General features: G+C 38.0%; 51 non-coding genes across 51 annotated transcripts; all 51 read right to left on the bottom strand.

The window, feature by feature from the left end:
* Positions 1-1,991: 1,991 nt before the first annotated feature.
* Positions 1,992-2,065, bottom strand: TRNAI-AAU (transfer RNA isoleucine (anticodon AAU)). Its single transcript has one exon. It is a non-coding gene; the product is annotated as a tRNA-Ile (tRNA).
* A 496-nt stretch (positions 2,066-2,561) lies between these two features.
* Positions 2,562-2,635, bottom strand: TRNAT-AGU (transfer RNA threonine (anticodon AGU)). Its single transcript has one exon. It is a non-coding gene; the product is annotated as a tRNA-Thr (tRNA).
* Positions 2,636-2,848: 213 nt separating this feature from the next.
* On the bottom strand, positions 2,849-2,922 carry TRNAI-AAU (transfer RNA isoleucine (anticodon AAU)). The gene has a single exon. It is a non-coding gene; the product is annotated as a tRNA-Ile (tRNA).
* A 213-nt stretch (positions 2,923-3,135) lies between these two features.
* TRNAI-AAU (transfer RNA isoleucine (anticodon AAU)) lies at positions 3,136-3,209 on the bottom strand. The gene has a single exon. It is a non-coding gene; the product is annotated as a tRNA-Ile (tRNA).
* A 213-nt stretch (positions 3,210-3,422) lies between these two features.
* On the bottom strand, positions 3,423-3,496 carry TRNAI-AAU (transfer RNA isoleucine (anticodon AAU)). Its single transcript has one exon. It is a non-coding gene; the product is annotated as a tRNA-Ile (tRNA).
* A 213-nt stretch (positions 3,497-3,709) lies between these two features.
* TRNAI-AAU (transfer RNA isoleucine (anticodon AAU)) lies at positions 3,710-3,783 on the bottom strand. The gene has a single exon. It is a non-coding gene; the product is annotated as a tRNA-Ile (tRNA).
* Positions 3,784-3,996: 213 nt separating this feature from the next.
* Positions 3,997-4,070, bottom strand: TRNAI-AAU (transfer RNA isoleucine (anticodon AAU)). Its single transcript has one exon. It is a non-coding gene; the product is annotated as a tRNA-Ile (tRNA).
* A 213-nt stretch (positions 4,071-4,283) lies between these two features.
* Positions 4,284-4,357, bottom strand: TRNAI-AAU (transfer RNA isoleucine (anticodon AAU)). Its single transcript has one exon. It is a non-coding gene; the product is annotated as a tRNA-Ile (tRNA).
* Positions 4,358-4,570: 213 nt separating this feature from the next.
* TRNAI-AAU (transfer RNA isoleucine (anticodon AAU)) lies at positions 4,571-4,644 on the bottom strand. The gene has a single exon. It is a non-coding gene; the product is annotated as a tRNA-Ile (tRNA).
* A 213-nt stretch (positions 4,645-4,857) lies between these two features.
* On the bottom strand, positions 4,858-4,931 carry TRNAI-AAU (transfer RNA isoleucine (anticodon AAU)). The gene has a single exon. It is a non-coding gene; the product is annotated as a tRNA-Ile (tRNA).
* A 213-nt stretch (positions 4,932-5,144) lies between these two features.
* TRNAI-AAU (transfer RNA isoleucine (anticodon AAU)) lies at positions 5,145-5,218 on the bottom strand. Its single transcript has one exon. It is a non-coding gene; the product is annotated as a tRNA-Ile (tRNA).
* Positions 5,219-5,431: 213 nt separating this feature from the next.
* TRNAI-AAU (transfer RNA isoleucine (anticodon AAU)) lies at positions 5,432-5,505 on the bottom strand. Its single transcript has one exon. It is a non-coding gene; the product is annotated as a tRNA-Ile (tRNA).
* Positions 5,506-5,718: 213 nt separating this feature from the next.
* On the bottom strand, positions 5,719-5,792 carry TRNAI-AAU (transfer RNA isoleucine (anticodon AAU)). Its single transcript has one exon. It is a non-coding gene; the product is annotated as a tRNA-Ile (tRNA).
* Positions 5,793-7,706: 1,914 nt separating this feature from the next.
* TRNAI-AAU (transfer RNA isoleucine (anticodon AAU)) lies at positions 7,707-7,780 on the bottom strand. The gene has a single exon. It is a non-coding gene; the product is annotated as a tRNA-Ile (tRNA).
* A 502-nt stretch (positions 7,781-8,282) lies between these two features.
* TRNAI-AAU (transfer RNA isoleucine (anticodon AAU)) lies at positions 8,283-8,356 on the bottom strand. The gene has a single exon. It is a non-coding gene; the product is annotated as a tRNA-Ile (tRNA).
* A 213-nt stretch (positions 8,357-8,569) lies between these two features.
* TRNAI-AAU (transfer RNA isoleucine (anticodon AAU)) lies at positions 8,570-8,643 on the bottom strand. The gene has a single exon. It is a non-coding gene; the product is annotated as a tRNA-Ile (tRNA).
* A 500-nt stretch (positions 8,644-9,143) lies between these two features.
* Positions 9,144-9,217, bottom strand: TRNAI-AAU (transfer RNA isoleucine (anticodon AAU)). The gene has a single exon. It is a non-coding gene; the product is annotated as a tRNA-Ile (tRNA).
* Positions 9,218-9,719: 502 nt separating this feature from the next.
* Positions 9,720-9,793, bottom strand: TRNAI-AAU (transfer RNA isoleucine (anticodon AAU)). Its single transcript has one exon. It is a non-coding gene; the product is annotated as a tRNA-Ile (tRNA).
* Positions 9,794-10,006: 213 nt separating this feature from the next.
* TRNAI-AAU (transfer RNA isoleucine (anticodon AAU)) lies at positions 10,007-10,080 on the bottom strand. Its single transcript has one exon. It is a non-coding gene; the product is annotated as a tRNA-Ile (tRNA).
* A 500-nt stretch (positions 10,081-10,580) lies between these two features.
* On the bottom strand, positions 10,581-10,654 carry TRNAI-AAU (transfer RNA isoleucine (anticodon AAU)). Its single transcript has one exon. It is a non-coding gene; the product is annotated as a tRNA-Ile (tRNA).
* Positions 10,655-10,867: 213 nt separating this feature from the next.
* TRNAI-AAU (transfer RNA isoleucine (anticodon AAU)) lies at positions 10,868-10,941 on the bottom strand. The gene has a single exon. It is a non-coding gene; the product is annotated as a tRNA-Ile (tRNA).
* A 213-nt stretch (positions 10,942-11,154) lies between these two features.
* TRNAI-AAU (transfer RNA isoleucine (anticodon AAU)) lies at positions 11,155-11,228 on the bottom strand. The gene has a single exon. It is a non-coding gene; the product is annotated as a tRNA-Ile (tRNA).
* Positions 11,229-11,441: 213 nt separating this feature from the next.
* Positions 11,442-11,515, bottom strand: TRNAI-AAU (transfer RNA isoleucine (anticodon AAU)). The gene has a single exon. It is a non-coding gene; the product is annotated as a tRNA-Ile (tRNA).
* A 213-nt stretch (positions 11,516-11,728) lies between these two features.
* TRNAI-AAU (transfer RNA isoleucine (anticodon AAU)) lies at positions 11,729-11,802 on the bottom strand. The gene has a single exon. It is a non-coding gene; the product is annotated as a tRNA-Ile (tRNA).
* A 213-nt stretch (positions 11,803-12,015) lies between these two features.
* On the bottom strand, positions 12,016-12,089 carry TRNAI-AAU (transfer RNA isoleucine (anticodon AAU)). Its single transcript has one exon. It is a non-coding gene; the product is annotated as a tRNA-Ile (tRNA).
* A 213-nt stretch (positions 12,090-12,302) lies between these two features.
* On the bottom strand, positions 12,303-12,376 carry TRNAI-AAU (transfer RNA isoleucine (anticodon AAU)). Its single transcript has one exon. It is a non-coding gene; the product is annotated as a tRNA-Ile (tRNA).
* A 213-nt stretch (positions 12,377-12,589) lies between these two features.
* TRNAI-AAU (transfer RNA isoleucine (anticodon AAU)) lies at positions 12,590-12,663 on the bottom strand. The gene has a single exon. It is a non-coding gene; the product is annotated as a tRNA-Ile (tRNA).
* Positions 12,664-12,876: 213 nt separating this feature from the next.
* On the bottom strand, positions 12,877-12,950 carry TRNAI-AAU (transfer RNA isoleucine (anticodon AAU)). Its single transcript has one exon. It is a non-coding gene; the product is annotated as a tRNA-Ile (tRNA).
* Positions 12,951-13,163: 213 nt separating this feature from the next.
* Positions 13,164-13,237, bottom strand: TRNAI-AAU (transfer RNA isoleucine (anticodon AAU)). Its single transcript has one exon. It is a non-coding gene; the product is annotated as a tRNA-Ile (tRNA).
* A 213-nt stretch (positions 13,238-13,450) lies between these two features.
* TRNAI-AAU (transfer RNA isoleucine (anticodon AAU)) lies at positions 13,451-13,524 on the bottom strand. Its single transcript has one exon. It is a non-coding gene; the product is annotated as a tRNA-Ile (tRNA).
* A 213-nt stretch (positions 13,525-13,737) lies between these two features.
* TRNAI-AAU (transfer RNA isoleucine (anticodon AAU)) lies at positions 13,738-13,811 on the bottom strand. The gene has a single exon. It is a non-coding gene; the product is annotated as a tRNA-Ile (tRNA).
* A 213-nt stretch (positions 13,812-14,024) lies between these two features.
* TRNAI-AAU (transfer RNA isoleucine (anticodon AAU)) lies at positions 14,025-14,098 on the bottom strand. The gene has a single exon. It is a non-coding gene; the product is annotated as a tRNA-Ile (tRNA).
* A 205-nt stretch (positions 14,099-14,303) lies between these two features.
* Positions 14,304-14,377, bottom strand: TRNAI-AAU (transfer RNA isoleucine (anticodon AAU)). Its single transcript has one exon. It is a non-coding gene; the product is annotated as a tRNA-Ile (tRNA).
* A 213-nt stretch (positions 14,378-14,590) lies between these two features.
* On the bottom strand, positions 14,591-14,664 carry TRNAI-AAU (transfer RNA isoleucine (anticodon AAU)). The gene has a single exon. It is a non-coding gene; the product is annotated as a tRNA-Ile (tRNA).
* A 213-nt stretch (positions 14,665-14,877) lies between these two features.
* Positions 14,878-14,951, bottom strand: TRNAI-AAU (transfer RNA isoleucine (anticodon AAU)). The gene has a single exon. It is a non-coding gene; the product is annotated as a tRNA-Ile (tRNA).
* Positions 14,952-15,164: 213 nt separating this feature from the next.
* On the bottom strand, positions 15,165-15,238 carry TRNAI-AAU (transfer RNA isoleucine (anticodon AAU)). The gene has a single exon. It is a non-coding gene; the product is annotated as a tRNA-Ile (tRNA).
* A 500-nt stretch (positions 15,239-15,738) lies between these two features.
* On the bottom strand, positions 15,739-15,812 carry TRNAI-AAU (transfer RNA isoleucine (anticodon AAU)). Its single transcript has one exon. It is a non-coding gene; the product is annotated as a tRNA-Ile (tRNA).
* A 213-nt stretch (positions 15,813-16,025) lies between these two features.
* TRNAI-AAU (transfer RNA isoleucine (anticodon AAU)) lies at positions 16,026-16,099 on the bottom strand. Its single transcript has one exon. It is a non-coding gene; the product is annotated as a tRNA-Ile (tRNA).
* Positions 16,100-16,312: 213 nt separating this feature from the next.
* Positions 16,313-16,386, bottom strand: TRNAI-AAU (transfer RNA isoleucine (anticodon AAU)). Its single transcript has one exon. It is a non-coding gene; the product is annotated as a tRNA-Ile (tRNA).
* A 213-nt stretch (positions 16,387-16,599) lies between these two features.
* Positions 16,600-16,673, bottom strand: TRNAI-AAU (transfer RNA isoleucine (anticodon AAU)). The gene has a single exon. It is a non-coding gene; the product is annotated as a tRNA-Ile (tRNA).
* A 213-nt stretch (positions 16,674-16,886) lies between these two features.
* Positions 16,887-16,960, bottom strand: TRNAI-AAU (transfer RNA isoleucine (anticodon AAU)). Its single transcript has one exon. It is a non-coding gene; the product is annotated as a tRNA-Ile (tRNA).
* A 213-nt stretch (positions 16,961-17,173) lies between these two features.
* On the bottom strand, positions 17,174-17,247 carry TRNAI-AAU (transfer RNA isoleucine (anticodon AAU)). The gene has a single exon. It is a non-coding gene; the product is annotated as a tRNA-Ile (tRNA).
* A 213-nt stretch (positions 17,248-17,460) lies between these two features.
* Positions 17,461-17,534, bottom strand: TRNAI-AAU (transfer RNA isoleucine (anticodon AAU)). Its single transcript has one exon. It is a non-coding gene; the product is annotated as a tRNA-Ile (tRNA).
* A 213-nt stretch (positions 17,535-17,747) lies between these two features.
* Positions 17,748-17,821, bottom strand: TRNAI-AAU (transfer RNA isoleucine (anticodon AAU)). The gene has a single exon. It is a non-coding gene; the product is annotated as a tRNA-Ile (tRNA).
* Positions 17,822-18,034: 213 nt separating this feature from the next.
* On the bottom strand, positions 18,035-18,108 carry TRNAI-AAU (transfer RNA isoleucine (anticodon AAU)). The gene has a single exon. It is a non-coding gene; the product is annotated as a tRNA-Ile (tRNA).
* A 787-nt stretch (positions 18,109-18,895) lies between these two features.
* Positions 18,896-18,969, bottom strand: TRNAI-AAU (transfer RNA isoleucine (anticodon AAU)). The gene has a single exon. It is a non-coding gene; the product is annotated as a tRNA-Ile (tRNA).
* Positions 18,970-19,182: 213 nt separating this feature from the next.
* TRNAI-AAU (transfer RNA isoleucine (anticodon AAU)) lies at positions 19,183-19,256 on the bottom strand. The gene has a single exon. It is a non-coding gene; the product is annotated as a tRNA-Ile (tRNA).
* Positions 19,257-19,469: 213 nt separating this feature from the next.
* TRNAI-AAU (transfer RNA isoleucine (anticodon AAU)) lies at positions 19,470-19,543 on the bottom strand. The gene has a single exon. It is a non-coding gene; the product is annotated as a tRNA-Ile (tRNA).
* Positions 19,544-19,756: 213 nt separating this feature from the next.
* On the bottom strand, positions 19,757-19,830 carry TRNAI-AAU (transfer RNA isoleucine (anticodon AAU)). The gene has a single exon. It is a non-coding gene; the product is annotated as a tRNA-Ile (tRNA).
* Positions 19,831-20,329: 499 nt separating this feature from the next.
* TRNAI-AAU (transfer RNA isoleucine (anticodon AAU)) lies at positions 20,330-20,403 on the bottom strand. The gene has a single exon. It is a non-coding gene; the product is annotated as a tRNA-Ile (tRNA).
* A 213-nt stretch (positions 20,404-20,616) lies between these two features.
* On the bottom strand, positions 20,617-20,690 carry TRNAI-AAU (transfer RNA isoleucine (anticodon AAU)). The gene has a single exon. It is a non-coding gene; the product is annotated as a tRNA-Ile (tRNA).
* Positions 20,691-20,792: the final 102 nt, after the last annotated feature.

Raw genomic sequence — 20,792 nt, forward strand, 5'->3', positions numbered from 1 at the left:
ACTGGCCCATGGGGGGATCGAACCCACGACCTTCGCGTTATTAGCACGACGCTCTAACTAACTGAGCTAATGGGCCACGCTGCAGACATGTTTAGTAAAAAAATAATGATGTTCGGGGTCAAACATTTATATTGTGTATAACTGGAGAGAAATTTTTGTATAAATCAGCATATCTGCATAAATATTGATTTGAATTATTTAGGACAGTAGGAAAAAAATAAACTATAAAAAGCCGCAATAAGGATCACGGTAACAAATGGTGTTCCGAAGACAAAATTGAACCACTGGCCCATGGGGGGATCGAACCCACGACCTTCGCGTTATTAGCACGACGCTCTAACTAACTGAGCTAATGGGCCACGCTGCAGACATGTTTAGTAAAAAAATAATGATGTTCGGGGTCAAACATTTATATTGTGTATAACTGGAGAGAAATTTTTGTATAAATCAGCATATCTGCATAAATATTGATTTGAATTATTTAGGACAGTAGGAAAAAAATAAACTATAAAAAGCCGCAATAAGGATCACGGTAACAAATGGTGTTCCGAAGACAAAATTGAACCACTGGCCCATGGGGGGATCGAACCCACGACCTTCGCGTTATTAGCACGACGCTCTAACTAACTGAGCTAATGGGCCACGCTGCAGACATGTTTAGTAAAAAAATAATGATGTTCGGGGTCAAACATTTATATTGTGTATAACTGGAGAGAAATTTTTGTATAAATCAGCATATCTGCATAAATATTGATTTGAATTATTTAGGACAGTAGGAAAAAAATAAACTATAAAAAGCTGCAATAAGGATCACGGTAACAAATGGTGTTCCGAAGACAAAATTGAACCACTGGCCCATGGGGGGATCGAACCCACGACCTTCGCGTTATTAGCACGACGCTCTAACTAACTGAGCTAATGGGCCACGCTGCAGACATGTTTAGTAAAAAAATAATGATGTTCGGGGTCAAACATTTATATTGTGTATAACTGGAGAGAAATTTTTGTATAAATCAGCATATCTGCATAAATATTGATTTGAATTATTTAGGACAGTAGGAAAAAAATAAACTATAAAAAGCCGCAATAAGGATCACGGTAACAAATGGTGTTCCGAAGACAAAATTGAACCACTGGCCCATGGGGGGATCGAACCAACGACCTTCGCGTTATTAGCACGACGCTCTAACCAACTGAGCTAATGGGCCACGCTGCAGACATGTTTAGTAAAAAAATAATGATGTTCGGAGTCAAACATTTATATTGTGTATAACTAGACAGAAACGCTAGTATAAATCAGCATATCTGCATAAATATTGATTTGAATTATTTAGGACAGTAGGAAAAAAATAAACTATAAAAAGCCGCAATAAGGATCACGGTAACAAATGGTGTTCCGAAGACAAAATTGAACCACTGGCCCATGGGGGGATCGAACCAACGACCTTCGCGTTATTAGCACGACGCTCTAACTAACTGAGCTAATGGGCCCCGCTGCAGACATATATGTTTATTTAAAAAATAATGATGTTCGGGGTCAAACATTTATATTGTGTATAACTGGAGAGAAATTTTTGTATAAATCAGCATATCTGCATAAATATTGATTTGAATTATTTAGGACAGTAGGAAAAAAATAAACTATAAAAAGCCGCAATAAGGATCACGGTAACAAATGGTGTTCCGAAGACAAAATTGAACCACTGGCCCATGGGGGGATCGAACCAACGACCTTCGCGTTATTAGCACGACGCTCTAACTAACTGAGCTAATGGGCCCCGCTGCAGACATATATGTTTATTTAAAAAATAATGATGTTCGGGGTCAAACATTTATATTGTGTATAACTGGAGAGAAATTTTTGTATAAATCAGCATATCTGCATAAATATTGATTTGAATTATTTAGGACAGTAGGAAAAAAATAAACTATAAAAAGCCGCAATAAGGATCACGGTAACAAATGGTGTTCCGAAGACAAAATTGAACCACTGGCCCATGGGGGGATCGAACCCACGACCTTCGCGTTATTAGCACGACGCTCTAACCAACTGAGCTAATGGGCCACGCTGCAGACATGTTTAGTAAAAAAATAATGATGTTCGGGGTCAAACATTTATATTGTGTATAACTGGAGAGAAATTTTTGTATAAATCAGCATATCTGCATAAATATTGATTTGAATTATTTAGGACAGTAGGAAAAAAATAAACTATAAAAAGCCGCAATAAGGATCACGGTAACAAATGGTGTTCCGAAGACAAAATTGAACCACTGGCCCATGGGGGGATCGAACCAACGACCTTCGCGTTATTAGCACGACGCTCTAACTAACTGAGCTAATGGGCCCCGCTGCAGACATATATGTTTATTTAAAAAATAATGATGTTCGGGGTCAAACATTTATATTGTGTATAACTGGAGAGAAATTTTTGTATAAATCAGCATATCTGCATAAATATTGATTTGAATTATTTAGGACAGTAGGAAAAAAATAAACTATAAAAAGCCGCAATAAGGATCACGGTAACAAATGGTGTTCCGAAGACAAAATTGAACCACTGGCCCATGGGGGGATCGAACCCACGACCTTCGCGTTACTAGCACGACGCTCTAACCAACTGAGCTAATGGGCCCCGATGCACACATATATGTTTATTTAAAAAATAATGATGTTCGGGGTCAAACATTTATATTGTGTATAACTGGAGAGAAAAGTTTGTATAAATCAGCATATCTGCATAAATATTGATTTGAATTGTTTAGGACAGTAGGAAAAAAGTAAAATATGATAAGCCGCAATAAGGATCACGGTAACAAATTGTGATCTGAAGACAAAATTGAACCACTGGCCCATGGGGGTATCGAACCCACGACCTTCGCGTTATTAGCACGACGCTCTAACCAACTGAGCTAATGGGCCATGCTGCAGACATATATGTTTATTTAAAAAATAATGATGTTCGGGGTCAAACATTTATATTGTGTATAACTGGAGAGAAAAGTTTGTATAAATCAGCATATTTGCATAAATATTGATTTGAATTGTTTAGGACAGTAGGAAAAAAATAAACTATGACAAGCCGCAATAAGGATCACGGTAACAAATTGTGATCCGAAGACAAAATTGAACCACTGGCCCATGGGGGGATCGAACCCACGACCTTCGCGTTATTAGCACGACGCTCTAACCAACTGAGCTAATGGGCCACGCTGCAGACATATATGTTTATTTAAAAAATAATGATGTTCGGGGTCAAACATTTATATTGTGTATAACTGGAGAGAAAAGTTTGTATAAATCAGGATATTTGCATAAATATTGATTTGAATTGTTTAGGACAGTAGGAAAAAAATAAACTATGACAAGCCGCAATAAGGATCACGGTAACAAATTGTGATCCGAAGACAAAATTGAACCACTGGCCCATGGGGGGATCGAACCCACGACCTTCGCGTTATTAGCACGACGCTCTAACCAACTGAGCTAATGGGCCACGCTGCAGACATATATGTTTATTTAAAAAATAATGATGTTCGGGGTCAAACATTTATATTGTGTATAACTGTAGAGAAAAGTTTGTATAAATCAGCATATTTGCATAAATATTGATTTGAATTGTTTAGGACAGTAGGAAAAAAATAAACTATGACAAGCCGCAATAAGGATCACGGTAACAAATTGTGATCCGAAGACAAAATTGAACCACTGGCCCATGGGGGGATCGAACCCACGACCTTCGCGTTATTAGCACGACGCTCTAACCAACTGAGCTAATGGGCCACGCTGCAGACATATATGTTTATTTAAAAAATAATGATGTTCGGGGTCAAACATTTATATTGTGTATAACTGGAGAGAAAAGTTTGTATAAATCAGCATATCTGCATAAATATTGATTTGAATTGTTTAGGACAGTAGGAAAAAAATAAACTATGATAAGCCGCAATAAGGATCACGGTAACAAATTGTGATCTGAAGACAAAATTGAACCACTGGCCCATGGGGGGATCGAACCCACGACCTTCGCGTTATTAGCACGACGCTCTAACCAACTGAGCTAATGGGCCACGCTGCAGACATATATGTTTATTTAAAAAATAATGATGTTCGGGGTCAAACATTTATATTGTGTATAACTGGAGAGAAAAGTTTCTATAAATCAGCATATCTGCATAAATATTGATTTGAATTGTTTAGGACAGTAGGAAAAAAATAAACTATGACAAGCCGCAATAAGGATCACGGTAACAAATTGTGATCTGAAGACAAAATTGAACCACTGGCCCATGGGGGGATCGAACCCACGACCTTCGCGTTATTAGCACGACGCTCTAACCAACTGAGCTAATGGGCCACGCTGCAGACATATATGTTTATTTAAAAAATAATGATGTTCGGGGTCAAACATTTATATTGTGTATAACTGGAGAGAAAAGTTTGTATAAATCAGCATATTTGCATAAATATTGATTTGAATTGTTTAGGACAGTAGGAAAAAAATAAACTATGACAAGCCGCAATAAGGATCACGGTAACAAATTGTGTTCCGAAGACAAAATTGAACCACTGGCCCATGGGGGGATCGAACCCACGACCTTCGCGTTATTAGCACGACGCTCTAACCAACTGAGCTAATGGGCCACGCTGCAGACATATATGTTTATTTAAAAAATAATGATGTTCGGGGTCAAACATTTATATTGTGTATAACTGGAGAGAAAAGTTTGTATAAATCAGCATATCTGCATAAATATTGATTTGAATTGTTTAGGACAGTAGGAAAAAAATAAACTATGATAAGCCGCAATAAGGATCACGGTAACAAATTGTGATCCGAAGACAAAATTGAACCACTGGCCCATGGGGGGATCGAACCCACGACCTTCGCGTTATTAGCACGACGCTCTAACCAACTGAGCTAATGGGCCACGCTGCAGACATATATGTTTATTTAAAAAATAATGATGTTCGGGGTCAAACATTTATATTGTGTATAACTGGAGAGAAAAGTTTGTATAAATCAGCATATCTGCATAAATATTGATTTGAATTGTTTAGGACAGTAGGAAAAAAAGAAACTATGATAAGCCGCAATAAGGATCACGGTAACAAATTGTGATCTGAAGACAAAATTGAACCACTGGCCCATGGGGGGATCGAACCCACGACCTTCGCGTTATTAGCACGACGCTCTAACCAACTGAGCTAATGGGCCACGCTGCAGACATATATGTTTATTTAAAAAATAATGATGTTCGGGGTCAAACATTTATATTGTGTATAACTGGAGAGAAAAGTTTGTATAAATCAGCATATCTGCATAAATATTGATTTGAATTGTTTAGGACAGTAGGAAAAAAATAAACTATGACAAGCCGCAATAAGGATCACGGAAACAAATTGTGATCCGAAGACAAAATTGAACCACTGGCCCATGGGGGGATCGAACCCACGACCTTCGCGTTATTAGCACGACGCTCTAACCAACTGAGCTAATGGGCCACGCTGCAGACATATATGTTTATTTAAAAAATAATGATGTTCGGGGTCATTCATTTATATTGTGTATAACTGGAGAGAAAAGTTTGTATAAATCAGCATATCTGCATAAATATTGATTTGAATTGTTTAGGACAGTAGGAAAAAAATAAACTATGATAAGCCGCAATAAGGATCACGGTAACAAATTGTGATCTGAAGACAAAATTGAACCACTGGCCCATGGGGGGATCGAACCCACGACCTTCGCGTTATTAGCACGACGCTCTAACCAACTGAGCTAATGGGCCCCGCTGCAGACATATATGTTTATTTAAAAAATAATGATGTTCGGGGTCAAACATTTATATTGTGTATAACTGGAGAGAAAAGTTTGTATAAATCAGCATATCTGCATAAATATTGATTTGAATTGTTTAGGACAGTAGGAAAAAAATAAACTATGACAAGCCGCAATAAGGATCACGTTAACAAATATTGATCTGAAGACAAAATTGAACCACTGGCCCATGGGGGGATCGAACCCACGACCTTCGCGATATTAGCATGACGCTCTAACCAACTGAGCTAATGGGCCACGCTGCAGACATGTTTAGTAAAAAAATAATGATGTTCGGGGTCAATTATTTATATTGTGTATAACTAGACAGAAAAGCTAGTATAAATCGGCATATCTGCATAAATATTGATTTGAATTGTTCAGGACAGTAGGAAAAAATAAACTATAAAAAGCCGCAATAAGGATCACGGTAACAAATTGTGATCCGAAGACAAAATTGAACCACTGGCCCATGGGAGGATCGAACCCACGAACTTCCGTTATTAGCACGACGCTCTAACCAACTGAGCTAATGGGCCTTGCTGCAGACATGTTTAGTAAAAAAATAATGATGTTCGGGGTCAAACATTTATATTGTGTATAACTAGACAGAAAAGCTAGTATAAATCGGCATATCTGCTTAAATATTGATTTGATTTGTTTAGGACAGTAGGAAAAAAAATAACTATAATAAGCCGCAATAAGGATCACGTTAACAAATTGTGATCCGAAGACAAAATTGAACCACTGGCCCATGGGGGGATCGAACCCACGACCATCGCGTTATTAGCACGACGCTCCAACCAACTGAGCTAATGGGCCACGCTGCAGACATGTTTAGTAAAAAAATAATGATGTTCGGGGTCAAACATTTATATTGTGTATAACTAGACAGAAAAGCTAGTATAAATCGGCATATCTGCTTAAATATTGATTTGATTTGTTTAGGACAGTAGGAAAAAAAATAACTATAATAAGCCGCAATAAGGATCACGTTAACAAATTGTGATCCGAAGACAAAATTGAACCACTGGCCCATGGGGGGATCGAACCCACGACAATCGCGTTATTAGCACGACGCTCCAACCAACTGAGCTAATGGGCCACGCTGCAGACATGTTTAGTAAAAAAATAATGATGTTCGGGGTCAAACATTTATATTGTGTATAACTAGACAGAAAAGCTAGTATAGATCGGCATATCTGCTTAAATATTGATTTGATTTGTTTAGGACAGTAGGAAAAAAAAATAACTATAATAAGCCGCAATAAGGATCACGTTAACAAATTGTGATCCGAAGACAAAATTGAACCACTGGCCCATGGGGGGATCGAACCAACGACCTTCGCGTTATTAGCACGACGCTCCAACCAACTGAGCTAATGGGCCACGCTGCAGACATGTTTAGTAAAAAAATAATGATGTTCGGGGTCAATTATTTATATTGTGTATAACTAGACAGAAAAGCTAGTATAAATCGGCATATCTACATAAATATTGATTTGAATTGTTCAGGACAGTAGGAAAAAAATAAACTATGATAAGCCGCAATAAGGATCACGGTAACAAATTGTGATCCGAAGACAAAATTGAACCACTGGCACATGGGGGGATTGAACCCACGACCTTCGCGTTATTAGCACGACGCTCTAACCAACTGAGCTAATGGGCCACGCTGCAGACATATATGTTTATTTAAAAAATAATGATGTTCGGAGTCAAACATTTATATTGTGTATAACTGGAGAGAAAAGTTTGTATAAATCAGCATATCTGCATAAATATTGATTTGAATTGTTTAGGACAGTAGGAAAAAAATAAACTATGACAAGCCGCAATAAGGATCACGGTAACAAATTGTGATCCGAAGACAAAATTGAACCACTGGCCCATGGGGGGATCGAACCCACGACCTTCGCGTTATTAGCACGACGCTCTAACCAACTGAGCTAATGGGCCACGCTGCAGACATATATGTTTATTTAAAAAATAATGATGTTCGGGGTCAAACATTTATATTGTGTATAACTGGAGAGAAAAGTTTGTATAAATCAGCATATCTGCATAAATATTGATTTGAATTGTTTAGGACAGTAGGAAAAAAATAAACTATATGATAAGCCGCAATAAGGATCACGGTAACAAATTGTGATCTGAAGACAAAATTGAACCACTGGCCCACGGGGGGATCGAACCCACGACCTTCGCGTTATTAGCACGACGCTCTAACCAACTGAGCTAATGGGCCCCGCTGCAGACATATATGTTTATTTAAAAAATAATGATGTTCGGGGTCAAACGTTTATATTGTGTATAACTGGAGAGAAAAGTTTGTATAAATCAGCATATCTGCATAAATATTGATTTGAATTGTTTAGGACAGTAGGAAAAAAATAAACTATGACAAGCCGCAATAAGGATCACGGTAACAAATTGTGATCTGAAGACAAAATTGAACCACTGGCCCATGGGGGGATCGAACCCACGACCTTCGCGTTATTAGCACGACGCTCTAACCAACTGAGCTAATGGGCCACGCTGCAGACATATATGTTTATTTAAAAAATAATGATGTTCGGGGTCAAACATTTATATTGTGTATAACTGGAGAGAAAAGTTTGTATAAATCAGCATATCTGCATAAATATTGATTTGAATTGTTTAGGACAGTAGGAAAAAAATAAACTATGACAAGCCGCAATAAGGATCACGGTAACAAATTGTGATCTGAAGACAAAATTGAACCACTGGCCCATGGGGGGATCGAACCCACGACCTTCGCGTTATTAGCACGACGCTCTAACCAACTGAGCTAATGGGCCACGCTGCAGACATATATGTTTATTTAAAAAATAATGATGTTCGGGGTCAAACATTTATATTGTGTATAACTGGAGAGAAAAGTTTGTATAAATCAGCATATCTGCATAAATATTGATTTGAATTGTTTAGGACAGTAGGAAAAAAATAAACTATGATAAGCCGCAATAAGGATCACGGTAACAAATTGTGATCCGAAGACAAAATTGAACCACTGGCACATGGGGGGATTGAACCCACGACCTTCGCGTTATTAGCACGACGCTCTAACCAACTGAGCTAATGGGCCACGCTGCAGACATATATGTTTATTTAAAAAATAATGATGTTCGGAGTCAAACATTTATATTGTGTATAACTGGAGAGAAAAGTTTGTATAAATCAGCATATCTGCATAAATATTGATTTGAATTGTTTAGGACAGTAGGAAAAAAATAAACTATGACAAGCCGCAATAAGGATCACGGTAACAAATTGTGATCCGAAGACAAAATTGAACCACTGGCCCATGGGGGGATCGAACCCACGACCTTCGCGTTATTAGCACGACGCTCTAACCAACTGAGCTAATGGGCCACGCTGCAGACATATATGTTTATTTAAAAAATAATGATGTTCGGGGTCAAACATTTATATTGTGTATAACTGGAGAGAAAAGTTTGTATAAATCAGCATATCTGCATAAATATTGATTTGAATTGTTTAGGACAGTAGGAAAAAAATAAACTATATGATAAGCCGCAATAAGGATCACGGTAACAAATTGTGATCTGAAGACAAAATTGAACCACTGGCCCACGGGGGGATCGAACCCACGACCTTCGCGTTATTAGCACGACGCTCTAACCAACTGAGCTAATGGGCCCCGCTGCAGACATATATGTTTATTTAAAAAATAATGATGTTCGGGGTCAAACGTTTATATTGTGTATAACTGGAGAGAAAAGTTTGTATAAATCAGCATATCTGCATAAATATTGATTTGAATTGTTTAGGACAGTAGGAAAAAAATAAACTATGACAAGCCGCAATAAGGATCACGGTAACAAATTGTGATCTGAAGACAAAATTGAACCACTGGCCCATGGGGGGATCGAACCCACGACCTTCGCGTTATTAGCACGACGCTCTAACCAACTGAGCTAATGGGCCACGCTGCAGACATATATGTTTATTTAAAAAATAATGATGTTCGGGGTCAAACATTTATATTGTGTATAACTGGAGAGAAAAGTTTGTATAAATCAGCATATCTGCATAAATATTGATTTGAATTGTTTAGGACAGTAGGAAAAAAATAAACTATGACAAGCCGCAATAAGGATCACGGTAACAAATTGTGATCTGAAGACAAAATTGAACCACTGGCCCATGGGGGGATCGAACCCACGACCTTCGCGTTATTAGCACGACGCTCTAACCAACTGAGCTAATGGGCCACGCTGCAGACATATATGTTTATTTAAAAAATAATGATGTTCGGGGTCAAACATTTATATTGTGTATAACTGGAGAGAAAAGTTTGTATAAATCAGCATATCTGCATAAATATTGATTTGAATTGTTTAGGACAGTAGGAAAAAAATAAACTATGACAAGCCGCAATAAGGATCACGGTAACAAATTGTGATCTGAAGACAAAATTGAACCACTGGCCCATGGAGGGATCGAACCCACGACCTTCGCGTTATTAGCACGACGCTCTAACCAACTGAGCTAATGGGCCACGCTGCAGACATATATGTTTATTTAAAAAATAATGATGTTCGGGGTCAAACATTTATATTGTGTATAACTGGAGAGAAAAGTTTGTATAAATCAGCATATCTGCATAAATATTGATTTGAATTGTTTAGGACAGTAGGAAAAAAATAAACTATGACAAGCCGCAATAAGGATCACGGTAACAAATTGTGATCTGAAGACAAAATTGAACCACTGGCCCATGGGGGGATCGAACCCACGACCTTCGCGTTATTAGCACGACGCTCTAACCAACTGAGCTAATGGGCCACGCTGCAGACATATATGTTTATTTAAAAAATAATGATGTTCGGGGTCAAACATTTATATTGTGTATAACTGGAGAGAAAAGTTTGTATAAATCAGCATATCTGCATAAATATTGATTTGAATTGTTTAGGACAGTTGGAAAAAAATAAACTATGACAAGCCGCAATAAGGATCACGGTAACAAATTGTGATCTGAAGACAAAATTGAACCACTGGCCCATGGGGGGATCGAACCCACGACCTTCGCGTTATTAGCACGACGCTCTAACCAACTGAGCTAATGGGCCACGCTGCAGACATATATGTTTATTTAAAAAATAATGATGTTCGGGGTCAAACATTTATATTGTGTATAACTGGAGAGAAAAGTTTGTATAAATCAGCATATCTGCATAAATATTGATTTGAATTGTTTAGGACAGTAGGAAAAAAATAAACTATGACAAGCCGCAATAAGGATCACGGTAACAAATTGTGATCTGAAGACAAAATTGAACCACTGGCCCATGGGGGGATCGAACCCACGACCTTCGCGTTATTAGCACGACGCTCTAACCAACTGAGCTAATGGGCCCCGCTGCAGACATATATGTTTATTTAAAAAATAATGATGTTCGGGGTCAAACATTTATATTGTGTATAACTGGAGAGAAAAGTTTGTATAAATCAGCATATCTGCATAAATATTGATTTGAATTGTTTAGGACAGTAGGAAAAAAATAAACTATGACAAGCCGCAATAAGGATCACGGTAACAAATTGTGATCTGAAGACAAAATTGAACCACTGGCCCATGGGGGGATCGAACCCACGACCTTCGCGTTATTAGCACGACGCTCTAACCAACTGAGCTAATGGGCCACGCTGCAGACATATATGTTTATTTAAAAAATAATGATGTTCGGGGTCAAACATTTATATTGTGTATAACTGGAGAGAAAAGTTTGTATAAATCAGCATATCTGCATAAATATTGATTTGAATTGTTTAGGACAGTAGGAAAAAAATAAACTATGACAAGCCGCAATAAGGATCACGGTAACAAATTGTGATCTGAAGACAAAATTGAACCACTGGCCCATGGGGGGATCGAACCCACGACCTTCGCGTTATTAGCACGACGCTCTAACCAACTGAGCTAATGGGCCACGCTGCAGACATATATGTTTATTTAAAAAATAATGATGTTCGGGGTCAAACATTTATATTGTGTATAACTGGAGAGAAAAGTTTGTATAAATCAGCATATCTGCATAAATATTGATTTGAATTGTTTAGGACAGTAGGAAAAAAATAAACTATGACAAGCCGCAATAAGGATCACGGTAACAAATTGTGATCTGAAGACAAAATTGAACCACTGGCCCATGGGGGGATCGAACCCACGACCTTCGCGTTATTAGCACGACGCTCTATCCAACTGAGCTAATGGGCCACGCTGCAGACATATATGTTTATTTAAAAAATAATGATGTTCGGGGTCAAACATTTATATTGTGTATAACTGGAGAGAAAAGTTTGTATAAATCAGCATATCTGCATAAATATTGATTTGAATTGTTTAGGACAGTAGGAAAAAAATAAACTATGACAAGCCGCAATAAGGATCACGGTAACAAATTGTGATCTGAAGACAAAATTGAACCACTGGCCCATGGGGGGATCGAACCCACGACCTTCGCGTTATTAGCACGACGCTCTAACCAACTGAGCTAATGGGCCAAGCTGCAGACATATATGTTTATTTAAAAAATAATGATGTTCGGGGTCAAACATTTATATTGTGTATAACTGGAGAGAAAAGTTTGTATAAATCAGCATATCTGCATAAATATTGATTTGAATTGTTTAGGACAGTAGGAAAAAAATAAACTATGACAAGCCGCAATAAGGATCACGTGAACAAATTGTGATCTGAAGACAAAATTGAACCACTGGCCCATGGGGGGATCGAACCCACGACCTTCGCGTTATTAGCACGACGCTCTAACCAACTGAGCTAATGGGCCACGCTGCAGACATATATGTTTATTTAAAAAATAATGATGTTCGGGGTCAAACATTTATATTGTGTATAACTGGAGAGAAAAGTTTGTATAAATCAGCATATCTGCATAAATATTGATTTGAATTGTTTAGGACAGTAGGAAAAAAATAAACTATGACAAGCCGCAATAAGGATCACGGTAACAAATTGTGATCTGAAGACAAAATTGAACCACTGGCCCATGGGGGGATCGAACCCACGACCTTCGCGTTATTAGCACGACGCTCTAACCAACTGAGCTAATGGGCCACGCTGCAGACATATATGTTTATTTAAAAAATAATGATGTTCGGGGTCAAACATTTATATTGTGTATAACTGGAGAGAAAAGTTTGTATAAATCAGCATATCTGCATAAATATTGATTTGAATTGTTTAGGACAGTAGGAAAAAAATAAACTATGACAAGCCGCAATAAGGATCACGGTAACAAATTGTGATCTGAAGACAAAATTGAACCACTGGCCCATGGGGGGATCGAACCCACGACCTTCGCGTTATTAGCACGACGCTCTAACCAACTGAGCTAATGGGCCACGCTGCAGACATATATGTTTATTTAAAAAATAATGATGTTCGGGGTCAAACATTTATATTGTGTATAACTGGAGAGAAAAGTTTGTATAAATCAGCATATCTGCATAAATATTGATTTGAATTGTTTAGGACAGTAGGAAAAAAATAAACTATGACAAGCCGCAATAAGGATCACGGTAACAAATTGTGATCTGAAGACAAAATTGAACCACTGGCCCATGGGGGGATCGAACCCACGACCTTCGCGTTATTAGCACGACGCTCTAACCAACTGAGCTAATGGGCCACGCTGCAGACATATATGTTTATTTAAAAAATAATGATGTTCGGGGTCAAACATTTATATTGTGTATAACTGGAGAGAAAAGTTTGTATAAATCAGCATATCTGCATAAATATTGATTTGAATTGTTTAGGACAGTAGGAAAAAAATAAACTATGACAAGCCGCAATAAGGATCACGGTAACAAATTGTGATCTGAAGACAAAATTGAACCACTGGCCCATGGGGGGATCGAACCCACGACCTTCGCGTTATTAGCACGACGCTCTAACCAACTGAGCTAATGGGCCACGCTGCAGACATATATGTTTATTTAAAAAATAATGATGTTCGGGGTCAAACATTTATATTGTGTATAACTGGAGAGAAAAGTTTGTATAAATCAGCATATCTGCATAAATATTGATTTGAATTGTTTAGGACAGTAGGAAAAAAATAAACTATGACAAGCCGCAATAAGGATCACGGTAACAAATTGTGATCTGAAGACAAAATTGAACCACTGGCCCATGGGGGGATCGAACCCACGACCTTCGCGTTATTAGCACGACGCTCTAACCAACTGAGCTAATGGGCCACGCTGCAGACATATATGTTTATTTAAAAAATAATGATGTTCGGGGTCAAACATTTATATTGTGTATAACTGGAGAGAAAAGTTTGTATAAATCAGCATAAATATTGATTTGAATTGTTTAGGACAGTAGGAAAAAAATAAACTATGACAAGCCGCAATAAGGATCACGGTAACAAATTGTGATCTGAAGACAAAATTGAACCACTGGCCCATGGGGGGATCGAACCCACGACCTTCGCGTTATTAGCACGACGCTCTAACCAACTGAGCTAATGGGCCACGCTGCAGACATATATGTTTATTTAAAAAATAATGATGTTCGGGGTCAAACATTTATATTGTGTATAACTGGAGAGAAAAGTTTGTATAAATCAGCATATCTGCATAAATATTGATTTGAATTGTTTAGGACAGTAGGAAAAAAATAAACTATGACAAGCCGCAATAAGGATCACGGTAACAAATTGTGATCTGAAGACAAAATTGAACCACTGGCCCATGGGGGGATCGAACCCACGACCTTCGCGTTATTAGCACGACGCTCTAACCAACTGAGCTAATGGGCCACGCTGCAGACATATATGTTTATTTAAAAAATAATGATGTTCGGGGTCAAACATTTATATTGTGTATAACTGGAGAGAAAAGTTTGTATAAATCAGCATATCTGCATAAATATTGATTTGAATTGTTTAGGACAGTAGGAAAAAAATAAACTATGACAAGCCGCAATAAGGATCACGGTAACAAATTGTGATCTGAAGACAAAATTGAACCACTGGCCCATGGGGGGATCGAACCCACGACCTTCGCGTTATTAGCACGACGCTCTAACCAACTGAGCTAATGGGCCACGCTGCAGACATATATGTTTATTTAAAAAATAATGATGTTCGGGGTCAAACATTTATATTGTGTATAACTGGAGAGAAAAGTTTGTATAAATCAGCATATCTGCATAAATATTGATTTGAATTGTTTAGGACAGTAGGAAAAAAATAAACTATGACAAGCCGCAATAAGGATCACGGTAACAAATTGTGATCTGAAGACAAAATTGAACCACTGGCCCATGGGGGGATCGAACCCACGACCTTCGCGTTATTAGCACGACGCTCTAACCAACTGAGCTAATGGGCCACGCTGCAGACATATATGTTTATTTAAAAAATAATGATGTTCGGGGTCAAACATTTATATTGTGTATAACTGGAGAGAAAAGTTTGTATAAATCAGCATATCTGCATAAATATTGATTTGAATTGTTTAGGACAGTAGGAAAAAAATAAACTATGACAAGCCGCAATAAGGATCACGGTAACAAATTGTGATCTGAAGACAAAATTGAACCACTGGCCCATGGGGGGATCGAACCCACGACCTTCGCGTTATTATCACGACGCTCTAACCAACTGAGCTAATGGGCCACGCTGCAGACATATATGTTTATTTAAAAAATAATGATGTTCGGGGTCAAACATTTATATTGTGTATAACTGGAGAGAAAAGTTTGTATAAATCAGCATATCTGCATAAATATTGATTTGAATTGTTTAGGACAGTAGGAAAAAAATAAACTATGACAAGCCGCAATAAGGATCACGGTAACAAATTGTGATCTGAAGACAAAATTGAACCACTGGCCCATGGGGGGATCGAACCCACGACCTTCGCGTTATTAGCACGACGCTCTAACCAACTGAGCTAATGGGCCACGCTGCAGACATATATGTTTATTTAAAAAATAATGATGTTCGGGGTCAAACATTTATATTGTGTATAACTGGAGAGAAAAGTTTGTATAAATCAGCATATCTGCATAAATATTGATTTGAATTGTTTAGGACAGTAGGAAAAAAATAAACTATGACAAGCCGCAATAAGGATCACGATAACAAATTGTGATCTGAAGACAAAATTGAACCACTGGCCCATGGGGGGATCGAACCCACGACCTTCGCGTTATTAGCACGACGCTCTAACCAACTGAGCTAATGGGCCACGCTGCAGACATATATGTTTATTTAAAAAATAATGATGTTCGGGGTCAAACATTTATATTGTGTATAACTGGAGAGAAAAGTTTGTATAAATCAGCATATCTGCATAAATATTGATTTGAATTGTTTAGGACAGTAGGAAAAAAATAAACTATGACAAGCCGCAATAAGGATCACGGTAACAAATTGTGATCTGAAGACAAAATTGAACCACTGGCCCATGGGGGGATCGAACCCACGACCTTCGCGTTATTAGCACGACGCTCTAACCAACTGAGCTAATGGGCCACGCTGCAGACATATATGTTTATTTAAAAAATAATGATGTTCGGGGTCAAACATTTATATTGTGTATAACTGGAGAGAAAAGTTTGTATAAATCAGCATATCTGCATAAATATTGATTTGAATTGTTTAGGACAGTAGGAAAAAAATAAACTATGACAAGCCGCAATAAGGATCACGGTAACAAATTGTGATCTGAAGACAAAATTGAACCACTGGCCCATGGGGGGATCGAACCCACGACCTTCGCGTTATTAGCACGACGCTCTAACCAACTGAGCTAATGGGCCACGCTGCAGACATATATGTTTATTTAAAAAATAATGATGTTCGGGGTCAAACATTTATATTGTGTATAACTGGAGAGAAAAGTTTGTATAAATCAGCATATCTGCATAAATATTGATTTGAATTGTTTAGGACAGTAGGAAAAAAATAAACTATGACAAGCCGCAATAAGGATCACGGTAACAAATTGTGATCTGAAGACAAAATTGAACCACTGGCCCATGGGGGGATCGAACCCACGACCTTCGCGTTATTAGCACGACGCTCTAACCAACTGAGCTAATGGGCCACGCTGCAGACATATATGTTTATTTAAAAAATAATGATGTTCGGGGTCAAACATTTATATTGTGTATAACTGGAGAGAAAAGTTTGTATAAATCAGCATATCTGCATAAATATTGATTTGAATTGTTTAGGACAGTAGGAAAAAAATAAACTATGACAAGCCGCAATAAGGATCACGGTAACAAATTGTGATCTGAAGACAAAATTGAACCACTGGCCCATGGGGGGATCGAACCCACGACCTTCGCGTTATTAGCACGACGCTCTAACCAACTGAGCTAATGGGCCACGCTGCAGACATATATGTTTATTTAAAAAATAATGATGTTCGGGGTCAAACATTTATATTGTGTATAACTGGAGAGAAAAGTTTGTATAAATCAGCATATCTGCATAAATATTGATTTGAATTGTTTAGGACAGTAGGAAAAAAATAAACTATGACAAGCCGCAATAAGGATCACGGTAACAAATTGTGATCTGAAGACAAAATTGAACCACTGGCCCATGGGGGGATCGAACCCACGACCTTCGCGTTATTAGCACGACGCTCTAACCAACTGAGCTAATGGGCCACGCTGCAGACATATATGTTTATTTAAAAAATAATGATGTTCGGGGTCAAACATTTATATTGTGTATAACTGGAGAGAAAAGTTTGTATAAATCAGCATATCTGCATAAATATTGATTTGAATTGTTTAGGACAGTAGGAAAAAAATAAACTATGACAAGCCGCAATAAGGATCACGGTAACAAATTGTGATCTGAAGACAAAATTGAACCACTGGCCCATGGGGGGATCGAACCCACGACCTTCGCGTTATTAGCACGACGCTCTATCCAACTGAGCTAATGGGCCACGCTGCAGACATATATGTTTATTTAAAAAATAATGATGTTCGGGGTCAAACATTTATATTGCGTATAACTGGAGAGAAAAGTTTGTATAAATCAGCATATCTGCATAAATATTGATTTGAATTGTTTAGGACAGTAGGAAAAAAATAAACTATGACAAGCCGCAATAAGGATCACGGTAACAAATTGTGATCTGAAGACAATATTGAACCACTGGCCCATGGGGGGATCGAACCCACGACCTTCGCGTTATTAGCACGACGCTCTAACCAACTGAGCTAATGGGCCACGCTGCAGACATATATGTTTATTTAAAAAATAATGATGTTCGGGGTCAAACATTTATATTGTGTATAACTGGAGAGAAAAGTTTGTATAAATCAGTATATCTGCATAAATATTGATTTGAATTGTTTAGGACAGTAGGAAAAAAATAAACTATGACAAGCCGCAATAAGGATCACGGTAACAAATTGTGATCCGAAGACAAAATTGAACCACTGGCCCATGGGGGGATCGAACCCACGACCTTCGCGTTATTAGCACGACGCTTCAACCAACTGAGCTAATGGGCCACGCTGCAGACATATATGTTTATTTAAAAAATAATGATGTTCGGGGTCAAACATTTATATTGTGTATAACTGGAGAGAAAAGTTTGTATAAATCAGGATATCTGCATAAATATTGATTTGAATTGTTTAGGACAGTAGGAAAAAAATAAACTATGACAAGCCGCAATAAGGATCACGGTAACAAATTGTGATCCGAAGACAAAATTGAACCACTGGCCCATGGGGGGATCGAACCCACGACCTTCGCGTTATTAGCACGACGCTTCAACCAACTGAGCTAATGGGCCACGCTGCAGACATATATGTTTATTTAAAAAATAATGATGTTCGGGGTCAAACATTTATATTGTGTATAACTGGAGAGAAAAGTTTGTATAAATCAGCATATCTGCATAAATATTGATTTGAATCGTTTAGGACAGTAGGAAAAAAATAAACTATGACAAGCCGCAATAAGGATCACGGTAACAAATTGTGATCCGAAGACAAAATTGAACCACTGGCCCATGGGGGGATCGAACCCACGACCTTCGCGTTATTAGCACGACGCTCTAACCAACTGAGCTAATGGGCCACGCTGCAGACATATATGTTTATTTAAAAAATAATGATGTTCGGGGTCAAACATTTATATTGTGTATAACTGGAGAGAAAAGTTTGTATAAATCTGCATATCTGCATAAATATTGATTTGAATCGTTTAGGACAGTAGGAAAAAAATAAACTATGACAAGCCGCAATAAGGATCACGGTAACAAATTGTGATCCGAAGACAAAATTGAACCACTGGCCCATGGGGGGATCGAACCCACGACCTTCGCGTTATTAGCACGACGCTCTAACCAACTGAGCTAATGGGCCACGCTGCAGACATATATGTTTATTTAAAAAATAATGATGTTCGGGGTCAAACATTTATATTGTGTATAACTGGAGAGAAAAGTTTGTATAAATCAGCATATCTGCATAAATATTGATTTGAATCGTTTAGGACAGTAGGAAAAAAATAAACTATGACAAGCCGCAATAAGGATCACGGTAACAAATTGTGATCCGAAGACAAAATTGAACCACTGGCCCATGGGGGGATCGAACCCACGACCTTCGCGTTATTAGCACGACGCTCTAACCAACTGAGCTAATGGGCCACGCTGCAGACATATATGTTTATTTAAAAAATAATGATGTTCGGGGTCAAACATTTATATTGTGTATAACTGGAGAGAAAAGTTTGTATAAATCAGCATATCTGCATAAATATTGATTTGAATCGTTTAGGACAGTAGGAAAAAAATAAACTATGACAAGCCGCAATAAGGATCACGGTAACAAATTGTGATCTGAAGACAAAATTGAACCACTGGCCCATGGGGGGATCGAACCCACGACCTTCGCGTTATTAGCACGACGCTCTAACCAACTGAGCTAATGGGCCACGCTGCAGACATATATGTTTATTTAAAAAATAATGATGTTCGGGGTCAAACATTTATATTGTGTATAACTGGAGAGAAAAGTTTGTATAAATCAGGATATCTGCATAAATATTGATTTGAATTGTTTAGGACAGTAGGAAAAAAATAAACTATGATAAGCCGCAATAAGGATCACGGTAACAAATTGTGATCTGAAGACAAAATTGAACCACTGGCCTATGGGGGGATCGAACCCACGACCTTCGCGTTATTAGCACGACGCTCTAACCAACTGAGCTAATGGGCCACGCTGCAGACATATATGTTTATTTAAAAAATAATGATGTTCGGGGTCAAACATTTATATGTGTATAACTGGAGAGAAAAGTTTGTATAAATCAGCATATCTGCATAAATATTGATTTGAATTGTTTAGGACAGTAGGAAAAAAATAAACTATGACAAGCCGCAATAAGGATCACGGTAACAAATTGTGATCCGAAGACAAAATTGAACCACTGGCCCATGGGGGGATCGAACCCACGACCTTCGCGTTATTAGCACGACGCTCTAACCAACTGAGCTAATGGGCCTCGCTGCAGACATATATGTTTATTTAAAAAATAATGATGTTCGGGGTCAAACATTTATATTGTGTATAACTGGAGAGAAAAGTTTGTATAAATCAGCATATCTGCATAAATATTGATTTGAATTGTTTAGGACAGTAGGAAAAAAATAAACTATGACAAGCCGCAATAAGGATCACGGTAACAAATTGTGATCCGAAGACAAAATTGAACCACTGGCCCATGGGGGGATCGAACCCACGACCTTCGCGTTATTAGCACGACGCTCTAACCAACTGAGCTAATGGGCCACGCTGCAGACATATATGTTTATTTAAAAAATAATGATGTTCGGGGTCAAACATTTATATTGTGTATAACTGGAGAGAAAAGTTTGTATAAATCAGCATATC

This window comes from Parasteatoda tepidariorum, chromosome 4, assembly GCF_982258835.1.
Source record: "Parasteatoda tepidariorum strain Cologne lab strain chromosome 4, Ptep-v5.0, whole genome shotgun sequence".
In the NCBI taxonomy this organism is placed as follows: domain Eukaryota; kingdom Metazoa; phylum Arthropoda; class Arachnida; order Araneae; family Theridiidae; genus Parasteatoda; species Parasteatoda tepidariorum.